The sequence below is a fragment of the Micromesistius poutassou genome, assembly GCF_964030765.1.
Source record: "Micromesistius poutassou genome assembly, chromosome: 8".
NCBI lineage: Eukaryota > Metazoa > Chordata > Actinopteri > Gadiformes > Gadidae > Micromesistius > Micromesistius poutassou.
Window position 1 is genome coordinate 15,644,838 of NC_140278.1, and position 16,927 is coordinate 15,661,764.

The window sequence follows — 16,927 nt, forward strand, 5'->3', positions numbered from 1 at the left end:
TGTTCCTGACGTCTTTGTATGACTGGTAGGTAGACATTTAGTAAGTGGAGCTTGGCTGGTTGGTTTGGTGTGCAGCAGGAGCACAGATGTCTATCTGCCTATCCATCTATCTCTCACTATATCTATTGATCTAACCTGCTGATATGCTCTCTTGGCTCACGTGAGTGTGGATGTGAATATATGCTGCACAAATAAAATGATTATCTTCTGGGTGCGCGCAGTCCCTCTCAGTGCTCCCTAACAACCCTGGAGCTACAGAGAAGCCCTGAATTTCCTGCTCCCCCCATCCTCCTGCTGCTCCTTCCCTGATCCCCCCCACCCTGCCATGCCTTTCCTCTGCTGTGTTGTGGATGGACTGGAGCATCCACTTCAACCCACCTCTATTATTTGCTACTCTTGTGGCCTGGCCCCTGAAGTGCTCCACTCAGTTAGGGCCTGTAATGTAGATTCCATTTTAGCTGCTATTACGACCCCATCCCATACCAACAAGCAGGTACCCTCTCTCTCTCTCTTCCTCGCTCTCTTCCTCTGTCTCTTCCTCTATCTCGCTCATTTCCTCCCTCCTTCTCCCTCTCCTTCTCCCCCTCTCTCTCTATTTCTCTCTCTCTCTCTCTCTCACTTCTCTCTCTCCCTTGCTTTCTTCCTCTCTTTCTCTCCCTCTTTCGCTCGCTGACACACACACACACACACACACACACACACACACACACACACACACACACACACACACACACTCACTTTCTATCTCTCTCTCTCTCTCTCTCTCTCTCTCTCTCTCTCTCTCTCTCTCTCGCTCTCCCCGGTCCCATCCACCTCTCCCTTTCTCAGTTTCTTCGATTTTTCTCTCTCTTCCCACTATATATCCTTCTCTCCCCCTCTTTGCTCTTTTTCTGGACTCGTCATACTCTCAGTCTGTCACTCTCTCTGTGGATCTATTTCTTGCACTTTCTCTCTCACTCTCTGGACATCTTTCTCTCCCCTTTTCTTGCCTCTGTCTTAGTTTTTCTCTCTCTCTTTTACACACTCTCTCTCAATTGCTCTGTCTGTCAATCTATCCGTCCTCCTCTCTCTTCCTCTCCGTCTCTCCATCTCTCAGTCTCTCTATTCCCCCCTCCCTCCTTCAACCACTCCATCTCCCCCTCCCACATCTCCATCCCTTCATCCCTCCTCACCATCCCTCCCTGTCTCTCTCCCTCCTTTCACCCATCCTTCTCTCCCTCCATCCCTCCATCCATCCGTCCATCTGTCGGCCCGTCTGACTCCTGGGTTCCCATCCCCTGGTCTGAGGACCCCAGGGAGCCCTGCTGCAAACTGCTTATTCAACAACCGGCCGCCGTAAAGATATGTAATGACATTTTGGAAGCAAAGAGGGCCTGTGTGGTTTTTAACTCATATTTAACGGCTGTCAGCCTAAAGAGCCTACTATCCTAAATGGGGATGGGGAAGGGGGCGGGGGGGGAGCTGGCTACCTCTCTCCCACTTAAGACTGAGAGCTGTCTGTGCCATGAGATCCATGATGCGCAGCCTACTCTATCTATTCATAATGCATGCGCTATAGTATGTAGTCATAATGTATACACAATGTATCCACATGAAAGGTCTATGATATGTACACACAATCGAACCAATCATACCAAGTATATACCAAGTACACAATCAATGAGTATAATGTACTCAATACTATAATACTACCACCTACTATATATAGGTGCACAATCTAGACATATGTGTGCACTAACCATCTCTATACACACACTCTATAAACAAAATAAAAAAAACAAAATCTATCCATGCATGTACACAACAAAACAAGATTATGAATCAATCATGTTTTTTTGTTGTTTCTTTTACAATAATATTACGGTCCTGTACTAGCTGCAAGGACAACCATCCAGTTATTCAGTCTGGGTTAAATAAAGGACTGCGGACCTTAAAACAATGAATAATTGAATTTTCAGAGTATAGTGCCTGACATCAATCAGCAATGGCAGCCAATTCATAATCAATCAGACTGCTTTTATACAATATAGTAAAACATTAAATACACTCAACGTAATCCCATGGGTTAGTAATATCTCTGATCAGATGTTTGGATTCAACAGCACTGGGCTGTGTTCCAATACTATTTAACTCTTTTTCAGAGGCTTTTATCCAAAGCCATTTACATTGAATTCAGCAACATGTCACTGAGCAGCAGGTAGGGGAGGAGATTTGAGATTTGAACCCACAACCTTCTGGCACAGCCAGAAGTGTACGTACTAATAACCTCTCTGTACAATGGACACAATGAGTGGGGAAGTAGCTCTACTTCATAACACTTCTTCGTAGGTGAGAGGGTGACATCCAACATGACACCCATTCACCAAAACAACCAAACCATCACACAGCGGTCAAATCCAACATTAATATAAACATTGTCTGTCATCGTGGTGAAACGAGAGCCCGCGTTTGAAGAAGACAGAGAGAGATAAAATGATCAAGACCAAAACCGAAAGAACCGGAAAAAAAAACCCAGAGCGTTCTACAGCGACTACAAAATATTGATGTGAGGGAGGCAGCGTCTGCCATCCCTCTCGGAGTGGGGTCCAGCCACTGAAATGTAAATAAATCTACGAGGGCAGGGGGTGGCTGGGGGCGGTGCAGGGCTCCAATTACCTCTCCTCACAATCAGCAGCCTTCTCATGGTGCCCTGGAGGCCCATTCCTGTAACGCTAGCATGCTGCAGAGAGACACAAATCACCGTCCATGCTCCTTTCCTCCCCCAACCCCCCCCCACCCCAAACCCCCCCACCTCCCCTCGCCTCCCCTTCCTCCCTCTCTCCCGTGCTCTCATTCTCTCCCCCTCCATTTATTTGACTGGAAATCTCCACCTCAAAGATTCTGTTCAGAGTCCCTGTGGTTGCTGCCTTTTCTATTTTCTTGGTCTTTCATTCATTCTTTCATTCTTTCTTTCTTTCATTCTTTCTTTCTTATTTTCTTTCTTACACAGGACACAGTAACACTCAAACACACAAACACACACACACACCAGACACACACACACACACACACACACACACACACACACACACACCAGACACACACACACACACACACACACACACACACACACACACACACATACACACCAGACACACACACACACACACACACACACACACACACACCAGACACACACACACACACACACACACACACACACACACCAGACACACACACACACACACACACACACACACACACACACACACACACACACACACACACACCAGACACACACACACACACACACACACACACACACACACACACACACACACACAACCCATGATTGTGTTTTTTAAACCTCATACAGTCTTTTGTGTGCAACAAATGAGCTGCTATGTGGTGCAAACTTCACAAAATACAATATCAAAATACACACAACAACAAATACCCTTTGTCCCAAAATGCACACAGCACAATCATTTTTAAAAATGCAGTTTTTTGTTGGCTCCAAAAGGATGGGGCTGTCGGATAATGACGACAAGCGTATCATTTTACCCCCTGGTCGCTCCACACACACACACACACACACACACACACACACACACACACACACACACACACACTTGCACACACACACACACACACACACACACACACACACACACACACACACACACACACACGCACACACACACACACACACACACACACACACACACACATACACACACACACACACACACACACACACACGCACACTGTTGTTGTTGTTGATGATATCTTCCCTGCTGATCAATGGTGGTGTTGAGCTCCAATCGACCGAGGCGGTCTGGGGGTCCGGGAGGGTTCTGTTGTGATCTGTACAGGCCAGCCAGGTCAGGGGGCTCGCAGGGGTTAATAGAGGGAAGGTAAACACAGTTACACATGATACAACACAACACAACATGGTGGACCACACACCTGCAACATCACTGGGTCAACCAAACCACTCTTCTTCCTCCCCCTCTTCCTACCTCCTCCTCCCTGTCTTCCTCTTCCTCCTTCTCGTCCTCCTCTTCCTCCCCCTCCTCCTATACCTTCTCCCTCTCTTCCTCCACCTCCTCCTCCTCCTCCTCCTCTTGCTCTCCATCTCACCTCCTCCTTCTCCCCTCCTCCCCCTCCTCTTCCTCCCCCTCTCTTTCAGGTGAAATGAGGATCTAAGTGTCAGCGTGGCTAATGCTGGCTTTCAAGGAAAGGCTACAATGTACCATGCAGCGGTCTTGCTATCTTCTTCAACCCTCATCCCTGTCCCTCTCCCCTGTCCTGTCTATACAGCCACAAAAGCCCATTGAAATTATTTTTCAGGTGCACCTCTTAAGAGCATGTATTAGGTAGGAGAAAGCATGTATTTTTGTTATTTTCTAGTTAAAACCATTCTACATGCTTTGTGTGCTCTGTATTTATATGAGAGCGCTTTAAGCTTCCTGTTCACAGATGAGAGAGGGTCCTTCGTCCCTTTACATCAACTGGGAGCCCCTGCTCGGGGTGGATCTGGTGTTCCGTAGTATAGTCCAGGTTGACCCTCAAGACCATTCGGTCTGTATCTTAGCTCTGTAGGAGGCTTCCCTGTAACATGGATGTGGATCTAGGACCCAATCTTTATAAGGTACCTGTTTAGGAAAGGGTCTTAAGTTCTTAAGTTACCCTTTATGGGGGAAATTCTTTCTCTGCTTTTGACCCATCCGGGAGCCGGTGAACACACCCGGAGCAGTGGGCAGCTGCAGTGCAGCGCCCGGGGAGCAAGTGGGGGTTTTAGGTGCCTTGCTCAATGGCACCTCATCCGTGGATGAGAATGTAGGTGAGTGGTGCACAGCCACTCTTTAACTCCACAACCATATTTTTGCCTACCGGTCAATCAAACCGGTCGGGATTCAAACCTGCCACCCTCCGATTACCGATCCAACTCTTTAACCAGTAGGCCACGGATGCCAGAGTGGCTTGAATCGAGGCAGCTTGTGAGCGCAATGTCAGGCGACTTTTATAAATTGCCATGGTTGCCATGGCAACCGTAAAGTATTGTGTTTTAGGCGTACAACGCTGCCCTGTACTGATAAATTAAATTAAAGTGCCTGTGCAAAAACTTTCACCAACCACTGCCTGGTGACAGTTTGAAATTATAGCGTTTGAAATTATATATAATTATATCTTTGCCAAATTACTTTGACTGCACGGTGTTACATGAAACACACATACAGTATTTCATGATGACAAGATATTCCATCTTAGCAAATGAAAGATTTGGCTTGCTTTTTTATTTGATTTAATGTGCAGAATAATTGACATCATAGTTAACCTTCATGAGTACAGACAGAGATATGAGTTTGGCTGCAATCCCCAGCACAGCTCTCTCTCTCTCCCTCTCTCTCTCTTGCTCCCTCTCTTGCTATGTCTCTCTTCCTCTCTCTTCCTCCTTCTTTCTCCCCTCTGCCTTTCTCTCTTTCTCGCTCTCTCTCTCTCTCACTCTCTCTCTCTCTCTCTCACTCTCATTATCTCGCATCAGATGTAGGAGCCTGGGCTCCGCAGCAACTCTTGTCCTGTGTGTGTGTGTGTGTGTGTGTGTGTGTGTGTGTGTGTGTGTGTGTGTGTGTGTGTGTGTGTGTGTGTGAATATGTGTGTGAATATGAGCGTGTGTCTGTGTGTGTGTGTGTGTGTGTGTGTGTGTGTGTGTGTGTGTGTGCATGTGTGTGTGTGTGCGTGCTCCCTCCTGGATCCCCCCCCCCCCCCGGTCCACTGTGTATCTTCAAGCCAGTTGTCAGGACGTGCGGTGCAGCATCAATCTGCTGTGATTACTGCCAGCAGACAGGGAGGGCCACCCTCCCTGTCTGCTGAACTGCTCCATCCATCCTCCTCAATTGGCAGCTTTATGGGTCAATCAGAAGAGGTCCTTTCAGCGGGCCGAGTGGGCCTGCGATGGCACCCAACAATGGGCACCATTTGACATTTGATGTCGCCCCCAGGGCTAGCTATTGTGCTCCCGATTGGCCGTCCCAGCTAATTAAAGCATTCTGCAGCGTTAATGCTGCCTGTGCCATCATTCAGTTACCTATTCAGCGATTACTGCCTTCATCTGCTTCCCCATCCATTATCTACCGGTGCCGTGATGAATATTTAGACTTTTATTTATTTTTTCATTTTTACACTGTTGTTGTTTTTTTTCATGGCCTCCTGACTTTCGCAAAAATACAACGGTGTAAATCGATGTTTTCATTTAGTGAAAATACTGGAATAATAATTGAGCAATCATTTTCTATAATTTTTTATTTTAGAAAGTTTTGGTAGTTTGCTCACCCGTCAACTTCATCATCAGCCCCAATCATTTCTACCATTAAATATTAGAATTATCCTCATCTCTGTCATTCCTTCCAATGGCCTTGGAAATCGAAGATGAACTGGGAGGTTCCCGACTAAAACGTCTTTGCAAATTAGTCAGGGCGTTCACAGGCTAATCGTCAGTATCTTCCTCTCCCTTTATCGATTTCTCTGAATGTCAGTTTTTTCAGCTGCTTATTCTACTTCGCTAAACACACACTCACACACACACACACACACACACACACACACACACACACACACACACACACACACACACACACACACATACACACACACATACACACACATACACACACACACTGATAACCCCCCCCCCCACACACACACACTTCCACCAAGGGGTAGCCCATGAGAGGGCTCAGGTGGCTGGTCCCTGAGGGCTGGATCTGGATTGTCTAGGGTGCCCTTGGTGTCTAGGGTGTCTAAGGTATCTAGGGTTCCCTTGGTGTCTAGGGTGTCTAAGGTATCTAGGGTTCCCTTGGTGTCTAGGGTGTCTAGGGTATCTAGGGTTCCCTTGGTGTCTAGGGTGTCTAGGGTATCTAGGGTTCCCTTGGTGTCTAGGGTGTCTAGGGTATCTAGGGTGCCCTTGGTGTCTAGGGTGTCTAGGGTATCTAGGGTTCCCTTGGTGTCTAGGGTGTCTAGGGTATCTAGGGTGCCCTTGGTGTCTAGGGTGTCTAGGGTATCTAGGGTTCCCTTGGTGTCTAGGGTGTCCGGGGGGGTCTGGGGGGTCTAGGGTGTCTAGGTTGTCTGGGGTGTTTAGGGGGTCTGCTGTGGTGTCTAGTGTTTCTTGGGTGTCTTAGGGGTCAGGGGTGTTAAGCCTGCCTGGGGGATCTTGACCGGCCTGGAGGACTGGACCTGGCATGACTTGGAAGGATTACTCAGACTCCACCTGGTCGCCATAATAAATCCTGAGTTATTCAGATCACACAACCATCACCACCAGCACAGCCAAACAACCAGTAAAACCACAGCCACCAGCAAGATTGTTTTCATTTCCTACGGTGCCACCATTGTTCAAACCACTACCTTCAACCAGATGAGTTTATCTATGACAATAAGTGATGATATTAGGTAGGTAACTATTAAGTAAGTCAATTAAATAGTTAATACTCTATGTATTTAATACTATGTATTTATAGCAGGTAGGGCCATTCAAAGTGTAACACACACTAAACTCATCAGTCACAAACACACAAAAGTCAGGCACAAATGGAACCAGCACTTCAACACCTTAGCCAGGAGCAGCCCAGCATCAAACCAGCAACCCTCCAGACTTCCTGCTCCAGCTTCTGAGCTACTGTTTAGCATAATGTGGAGACCAACAGTGCATACCCCTTCACACTGCACTGCAATCTGTTTTAGGACAGGCATTGTGTTCAAGGTCACAGTCCACACAAATAAAAAAATATAAATTAGAACGCACGCACGCACACACACACACACACACACACACACACACACACACACACACACACACACACACACACACACACACACACACACACACACACACACACACACACACATACACACACACATAGACACACAAAACACTCATTCACACACATCCGGGATTAATAAACAAATTCATACAGATAGAAACGTTTTTTATCTTAAATGATTATTATCTTATCTAAGGCACAAGTTATCCTACTAATGCTTATTCGTTATTTCTGAGTCTCATACAGCGGTTATAAAGGAATCCAGTCATTAGGGAGCATCTTGCTCCAGGGTGCTCACAGGCAGGTAGAATATGACGAGGATAGCAGTATATTGTCACAGTCTAACTCTATCGCATGGCGAGGACCAACCCACCTCAGAACCAGCTTCATCACGTCAACAATGTAATGTGCAGTTAAACAGAGAATTTCACATTTTAGTTTCACCGTCACATTTTAGTTTTTCAGTTAGTAGTAATTGTATAGTAATCGTACCCCCAACATCCACACTCCTGCAGCCTGCCCCCCCCAACCAGACCGCCGCACCCTACCAGCATCAACCACCACTCCCAGACCCTCTCCTCCAGCAGCCTGACACCCCCACACCCTGCAGCGCTGCTTGGGTTTCTGCTCATCTGCATGGGGCCCTGGCGAGCCTCTGGTATCCACTGGCAGCCCACTAATGAGCCAGCGAGACGGGCAGATATGGTTTCACCTCCCCCTCCCCCTCCATCCACCCACCCCTTTTACTCTGGATCACTCCATCCCATCGATCCTGGGTTTACCCCTGTGAGTTACACACAAGCACACACACACAGACACATGCACACACACACACACACACACACACACACACACACACATGCACACACACACACGCACGCACGCACGCACGCACGCACGCACGCACGCACGCACGCACGCACGCACGCACGCACGCACGCACACACACAACACACACACACACACACACACACACACACACACACAGGCATGCACACTTGCAAGCACATGTGCACACACATATCTGCATCTCGTATTAGGATCGTAATAGGAGCAGGCACATGTGTGAGTATGCATGCATGTACAGGTAAGAACACAGAAGGTTGTGTGATCGAGACCAAACAAAAACACAAAAACAAACACACAACAACAAAGGTACATACACACACAGACTCTTAGGCATATACATTTATATGAACAAAGATACAAACACCCATAGACACACACACACACGCACACACACACACACTGACACAGAGACAAAGGTCTGGGAATTACAGGCTGGGTGTTGATGATCCAGCCACAGAGGCATGTGGAAAATAAGAGGAGAGGAGAGGAGGAGAAAAGGAGAGGAGAGTAGGGGAGGAGTGGAGGAGAGGAGAGGAAGAGAAAATGAGAAGAGGATGAGAGTAGGGGAGGAGGGGAGGAGAGGAGAGGAGGAGAGCAGGAGGAGAGGACGGGAGGAGAGGAGGAGAGGAGGAAAGGAGAGGAGGAGAGAAGGAAGGGAGGGAAGGATGAAAAGAGGAGAGGAGGAAGAGAGGAGTAGAGGAGAGGAGAGGATGGGATGATGGTAGGCGAGGAGGAGGAGAGGAGGGGAGAGGAAGATGAGGTGGAGAGGCAGTTGAGGAGGGAGAGGAGGAGGAGGCAAGGGGAGGAGAGGAGAAGGAGAGGAGGGGGAGGAAGAGGAGAGGATGGGAGGATAGTAGTAGAGGAGAGGAGAGGAGTGGTGATGAATCTGAGACGGTTCCACCCTTGTTTTGCTTGGTGGTATTGACCGGCCGAGCGGGATGTTGTCTGATAAGCAGGGCGTGTGTGTGTGTGTGTGTGTGTGTGTGTGTGTGTGTGTGTGTGTGTGTGTGTGTGTGTGTGTGTGTGTGTGTGTGTCTGTGTCTGTCTGTGTGTGTATTTTGTTTGTGTATGCTTTTGTTTAATGTATGTCTGTTTAATTAATGTGCGTATATTGGTGTGCATGTGTGTGTGTGTGTGTGTGTGTGTGTGTGTGTGTGTGTGTGTGTGTGTGTGTGTGTGTGTGTGTGTGTGTGAGTGAATGTTTCTCTGCATGCAAATATGTAATATTCGAATGCACGTGTCCGTGCAATTGTTTACACGTGTGTTCCAGTGAGTGCATGTGTTTATCTGTGTCTTTGTCAGTGTGTTTCCGTGTGTGTATGTGTTTATCCTTGTGTGTGTGTGTGTGTGTGTGTGTGTGTGTGTGTGTGTGTGTGTGTATGCGTTTATCCTTGTCTGTGTGTGTGGCCCTGAGATTGGCAGATAAGAGCACGGGAACATGGGGTGGGTGTCGCTGCGTATCTTGTTCTATCTGCTTGTACGGACGCCCAGCCTACCATCAGATAAGAACCTGACCACAAGGAACAGTTAACCCCCCCGAGCGGGGACTCTTCGACCGTGGGTCAGGACCCGGGCTGGAGGCCTGACACGGAACACTCTGAAAGAAATGGAGCACATCGGAACTGGTGATCCCCTGGTTGGTTCCAACTGACACACTGAAATGGTATTTTGGGGTCCCCAAAGGTTTCATGGCCCCCTGCCCAAGAGAACAGTGGGGCGGGGGGTCCCTTGGGAACACAGCAGACATGAGCACATTGCTCCCTGGGATGGGGGAACGATATCCGCAGTGGGGCTCTGAACACTGTTTAGATTTAGAGAGAGAGAGAAAGAGAGTGAGCGAGAGTCTTACAGGGTGTGCCCAGTAAATAATATTAAATGACTAAATTATCTTGTTTGAAAACTTCAGCCAACTGTCATTAATCAAAAGGGGAAGAACAGACAGAAACAGCTGATTAAAGTATCCTCGTACATAAAAATGTCTTCAAGCCATGTATCAAAGGCGTGTATTGTGAATTCAAAACACATAATTAAACTTCAAAGGAACGTAATGATTGTGCCAAATCAACTGCACCTAATGTGGTTATAGTTACAGAAAATACAGTGAAAGGAATGGAAAACTGGTACAGCATTCATCCATGTTTTCGACAGTTTTCTAGATGGAGATACAAGAAACTTATAGACAAGCTACATTTTTTTTAATTGCGACCATGCACTCAGCTGCAGTGTGATAAATGCATCATGAGAGAGTCCATACATGGAGAGTCCATACATGGACTCTCTCAGTATACTGACCTCTATTTTTTATTGGAGTGGTCATATTGAGTTTACTTGCTGTAACCTTCGGCAGTTGGTTCATAGGCAAAAACCCACTGAACTTATCGGAAAAATGTAGAGCCTAGAGAGCAAGAAAACAAGGGAGGGAGGGAGGGAGAGACAGACACGGAGGCAGAGGGAGATGCTGGACAAAAGGCTGTCCCTGAGAAGAGCCGAATGCATTGCGCGCCTATCCCTCCTCCCGCCCCTCCCCCTCCCACCACCCCTACACCAGCCAAACCCTCCAAGGATGATAGGGAGGGCTGTCAGCTAATAACTGGAGCGCTGTGGCGCCTGGACGCTTCCTCGTCTCAACAGATCCTCCTTCTACTCCTCCTCCTTCTTCTTCTTCTCCTTCCTTCTTCTTCTGCTGCTCCTTATACTCCTCTCCTTCTTCTCCTTCTTATTCTCCTCTTCTTCATCTTCCTCTTCTTCTTCTGCTTCTCCTTCTTCTCCTTCTACTACTCCTCTTCTTCTTAAGCCTTTTCTATTTGATGAAAGGTTACAAATTGCCAGTTTTTAAGGTTCAATGGTTAAAATCGGAAGATCGAATCGGCAGACAGTGACGGACTGGACGGTCTGGCATTTGGGCAGATGCCAGAAGGGCCGCGGCTTCTCGTGGGCCGTTTGGCTTCTCGTGGGCCGTTTGGCCTCTCGTGGGCCGTTTGGGCTGGCCAATCACGGAGCGGCATGCTTGTTGGGATCGCGCGGCCCCACCATCGCGATGGCGGCCCCGTCAACAATCGTGTCCGCGCGCAACCAACCCCCCCCGTCAACAATTACACCCGCGGCCGGTTATAATGCGCAAATGCCCAGGCCGTTTTTTGCTCCCAGTCCGTCACTGTCGGCAGACAATTGAAAATAATACAAGAAGAAAATATTGAATAAGAACTGATTCCTATTAAAATCCAACCTCTTTGGAGAACAACTGTCGGGGTAAACTGCAGAGTGTGTAGAGATGAAAACATAAATAATGCCAATAATAAACACCTAAGAAGAACATAAGCCTTATGACAATGATAAAAAAGGTGTCCTACAGTAGAGGCCATAGTTTAAGTTTAAGTTTAAGATTGCTCACTACTGATTACATAAAGCTTACCAAATAATGTTACAAATAATGGACACTCAAAGAGTAGGAAGCTTGGAGCAAAGACAAAATTCTAAGCTTGATAAACTGTATGAAGGACTTCAAACAGTTTCTAAGAGCGCCAGTTTGAGTGTGTCCGTGTGTGACGTCCAGACATTTTCGGAATATGACGAGAAGATGAGCGATGAAGGCTCATCATACGGTTGTTAGATGGCTCTTAGACAGTCATTAGTGATGTGGCTAACATGGCTATCATGGCAACCATCTTGGAGGTCCAAACCATTGTGCTTAGCTTAGACTTTACAGGGGAATGAATAGATTTCAAAACCAAACCACTTCAATTAACTCTGTTACATTTTCGTCCCTTCAGTGTAGGACATAAGGAATCAAAGTCAGAGGCTAGTACTAAGCACCCGAGACAAGAGAGAGGGGGCGGGGGGGTTCTTTAGTTTCCATTGGCAACGGTGAAGAATAGCTAATACTTGACAAACTATCTTGAGTTTCTTGACAGTTTATTGAGTTGGTCAAACCGTTTTAAAGAGAAGTTCTTCAAGGGCAAACATGGGGGCGGACAAGATGGAACTGGAGACTCTTGTAAGGGAATCCATTGTGTTTTAACTCCCTGCAAGAGCACTGAGGATAAGTAAAAGCCGATGACTGTAATACACAGAGTGCTCCCTTGCTCCAACATTGGTGCCCTATATATTTATCACTTAAAGCGGGAAAGCATTTTCTTGTACCTGGTCCAACACAGTTCGTCCCCACCTGCTCCATTTATTTAGCACTCTCTCTCTCTCTCTCTCTTTCTATCTCTCTCTCCCTCTCTCTCTCTTCCTCCTGCTTTCTTGCCATAGCACATGAACACAGAGTGGATTGGTTATTGTTTTAATTTATGTAATGAAGCCTACCACCTCTATGCCCCCCCGCCCCTCCTCCACTCCTCCACTGCCCCACCCTGTATTTCCTTTCATCCCATCATCTCTATCACTCACCCCACCTCCTCCTCTCCTCCTCTCCGACCCCATCATGGAAGCAAACATGCATATGATGCACACGTATGTATGTACAGCTTGGCACATGTATGTTGATTTCATTGATTATTTGCAGGCTATTAAATGAATGATAATAAGTGGATAAGACATAATTTATTTATATATAAATATACAAGGTGAGGGGTATTCAATAGAGTTATGTTGTTATGCTGACATCAACATATCTATTAATCATGGTTTAGAGACGCACATTCATCTCAAAATGAATACCATTTTGTTCTAATTAAATCTTACAGAGTGTAGCAGGTCCCCCCCCCCCAACACACACACACACACACACACACACACACACACACACACACACACACACACACACACACACACACACACACACACCTTTTCATATCTCGACCAATTTCGATGAGTCCTTTTTATATTCATATTAAATCATATTATCTTTGATGATGTATATATTCCAAATAGACCATAAACCCTTCAATAAAAACAGCTTGTTTACATCAGTTGAAAAATTAACCGTAATAGTGCTTTAAATCCAGAAAAAACACAGCTCCCCTGGTACTTGTACTTACTGTTTACGAGGACATTGACCCAGCGTTCAAAGTCCAATGTTGCGTCTATGTTTATATGTCCATGACGATGACCACATTGCTTCCCAGAAACACAGAATCCTCTTCACCTTTCAGGTTCAAGTTATGTGCGTGATTTGTGTGCACAAAAAAGTTTTTTATAGTGTGCAAGTAGTTTGTGCATGCAAGTGTTTAATGTGCACTCATAACAAACTATTAAACACTGGGTCAGTCTCAAATTTGTTCTTGTTGCGCAATAACCAATAACTAGCATTAGCATCAGGCTGGGAGCTAGCTAGCATTAGCCTTCTAATTCCAGCCACACACACACACACACACACACACACACACACACACACACACACACACACACACACACACACACACACACACACACAGGGATGGGGGGGCTATCCATCAAGCAGAATGGGGCCCTCTATGAATGGAGCCAGTTTTATACCCAGGGGCCACAGCGGCCACACAGGGTGCTCCACCCCATTACCCTGATGGTCAATCGGCCCACGAGGCAGGTTGTAATGTCCCGACCGCCATTACGGCTCAGGCGCTGAATCGTCGTTTTTGCCGCTGTTGACAGGGCTATCTGATGGCCTAATTACCCAGAGCTCCCTTCCCCTCTCCCCCTCTCTTCCTCACCCCTCTCCCCTCTCCCTCCTGGGCTTTGGAAGCTCCTTGGATGGGTTGGACATACAAGGAGTGCATTATTCACACACATAGTGTGGCTGAGTGAGAGGTCTTCAAACGGAACATCTAGGAGGTGGCTGGTTGTCTTCAGACAAACGTATCGTGGAGGACGCTTCAAAGTTTTAATGGGAGAATGGCTGAGATGAGATGAGCTATGTCACATCCCACCCCCCCTTGTTTTCACTCCCAGTCCTTGTGTTTCCCTGATTGTCCTCACTCACCTTAATTGGTTTCACCTGCGCCTCATCAACATTCCCCTCCTAGTGTATTTAGGCCACGTTTACATGACGACGGTCTGAACAGAAGACGCAAAAGTGGCGTCACGTCTTCAGTTTTTATTCCACGTTTAGACAAGCGTTTTCGGGAGGAAATCTGCATGCATACGGTGACGCAAAAGTGTGTGGAATTCGATTGGGTATGCATGCCAGGCGGCTAGGTGGTGCTGTGATACACTATCACACAACACCGCCATGTCTGAGCGCATGCGTAGAATCTTCCTTCTTCTCTTATCTGCGCCGCGAAAAACAAAACACCGCCGGTAATAAGAAGAATTTCGTCTGGTCAGACGAAGAAGTGGAATCATTGCTTCAGGTTACACTAGACTACATATACTGTACATTTCGTGGAAAGACTCCTGTAAGTTTATTAGAGCTGCCAGAGCAGCTTGAAGGTTCTACGCATGGAAATAATCCGACATGTTTGTTTATTTCCCTGTACTGGCGCATGTATGTGACGTAAATGCGTATGCGACATGAGCAGATCTGAGCAGAGTTTTGCGTGTTGGCAGTGTAGACGGAAACGCTACGGCGGAGCGTATTCCAAGTTTTCCACTCTGGAGGGTGGTTTCAGATTTTTGCATTTTTAAGCCCCAAAAACGCTGTCACCGTCTACACGAAAGGTACTTCAGATAAAATATTTTGTTGTTTTTACCCGCAAGCGTCCTCGTGTAAACGGGGCCTTAGTCAGCGTGTTTCCATTCCGCTGTGCCAGTTCATCTTTATTCTTTGCATCAAGCGGCCCGGCATTTTTCCAAGTAATATCTCGATTCTCGATTCACAAATCCTGATTCCTGCCTGTTGAACCCAGACTCCGCCTTTGCCTTCTCCCTGCCAGATTTTTGCCTGATCAACGACTGTTTTCCTGTATACCGAACAAAGTCCATTCTCTCTGCCTCCTGAGCTGTGCTTTTGGGTCCTTTGTCTCCTGTTGCTCACCCAGCTGTTACCAGCTATAGGTGAGCCATTTATGCGGCGGTGTTCTGTGGTCAGAGCATACATGTATGTTGACTTACATTTTTGGTTTTGCATAATTTAAAATTTGACTTAAATCATTTGTATTCCCAGATTCTTTAGGCACTTTGACTGTAACCGGCATATTATAATAAAATGAAAAACGTGCTTAGGAGTCTCCAGACTCTCCACAAAAGTTTGTAACGCTGATCAAAAGCATCTAAAATTATGTTATTCTGTCTTTGTTAATAGTCCATTGTCCAATCTACCGAGACAATTCAAACACAATCTCCTGCTCTATGACACACGCGTCTCTTTGGTGCAGTGGTATCATTTGGAAATAATGGGTAATTTCACAGTTAATTATGCTCTCATTTGTCCGTTGGTATTCAATTTGATTATGTTCTCATACATCTCCCAGATTGATGGGAATGTATAGGGTTAATTGCAATGGTAGCCTTTGAAATCTATTTAACCCCGTAATGTCAAAGATAAGCACAATGGTTAGGACATCAAGGGACAGAATCGCCAATGTGATGGGTAGCATTAACCACATCGCTAACTACCATCTTACTGCCATATGCTGACCTATCATCTTATCTCCATCTGTAAAATTCATGCAATAGCACACAGATACTCATTGAAACAAACCCATGAACACAAACACACACGTGCGCGCGCGCGCACACACACACACACACGCAAACAACTGAATATTCAATATTCAATATTTTCAACATTTTCCAAACTCAGTTTTAATTTGTCCTGTTGACAGACAGGAGGTAAAAGGACCACGTATTTTAAATCACCTGAATGACTAGTGTTGAGCAGTCTGCAGACATTTCATGTCCTGCAAGGCCAGCAGTACAGGTTGATTTCACCCCAATAGGAAATTAATGAGATATTTAAACAGCTGCCATGGCCTCCTATGAAAACACTTCCATCCCTTTATCAAGTCATATCTTGTCTCTTTATCTCTGTCTCCGTCCAGAGCTGTCTCTGTTTCTCATTTCTATCTTATTTATCTTTCCTCTCCACCTAGTTTTCCCTGCTCTCTCTCTCTCTTTCTGTCTCACTCTTTAGCACTCTCCCTCTATCAAAGTAATCCATATTGTCCCTTAAGCTCTTTACCTCTCTATCTCAACTTCTCCCATCTCTCTCTCTCTCTCTCTCTCTCTTTCTGTCGCTCTTTAGCGCTCTCCCTCTATCAAAGTAATCCATATTGCCCCTTTAGCTCTTTACAAACTTAACAAACCAACACTGATCCTTTCAAGGCTAAAGTGTGTGAGTGAGTAATTGTGTGTGTGTGTGTGTGGTGGCTTGCGTGCATGCATGCATGATTGTGAATGTGTGTGTCTTTGTAAGT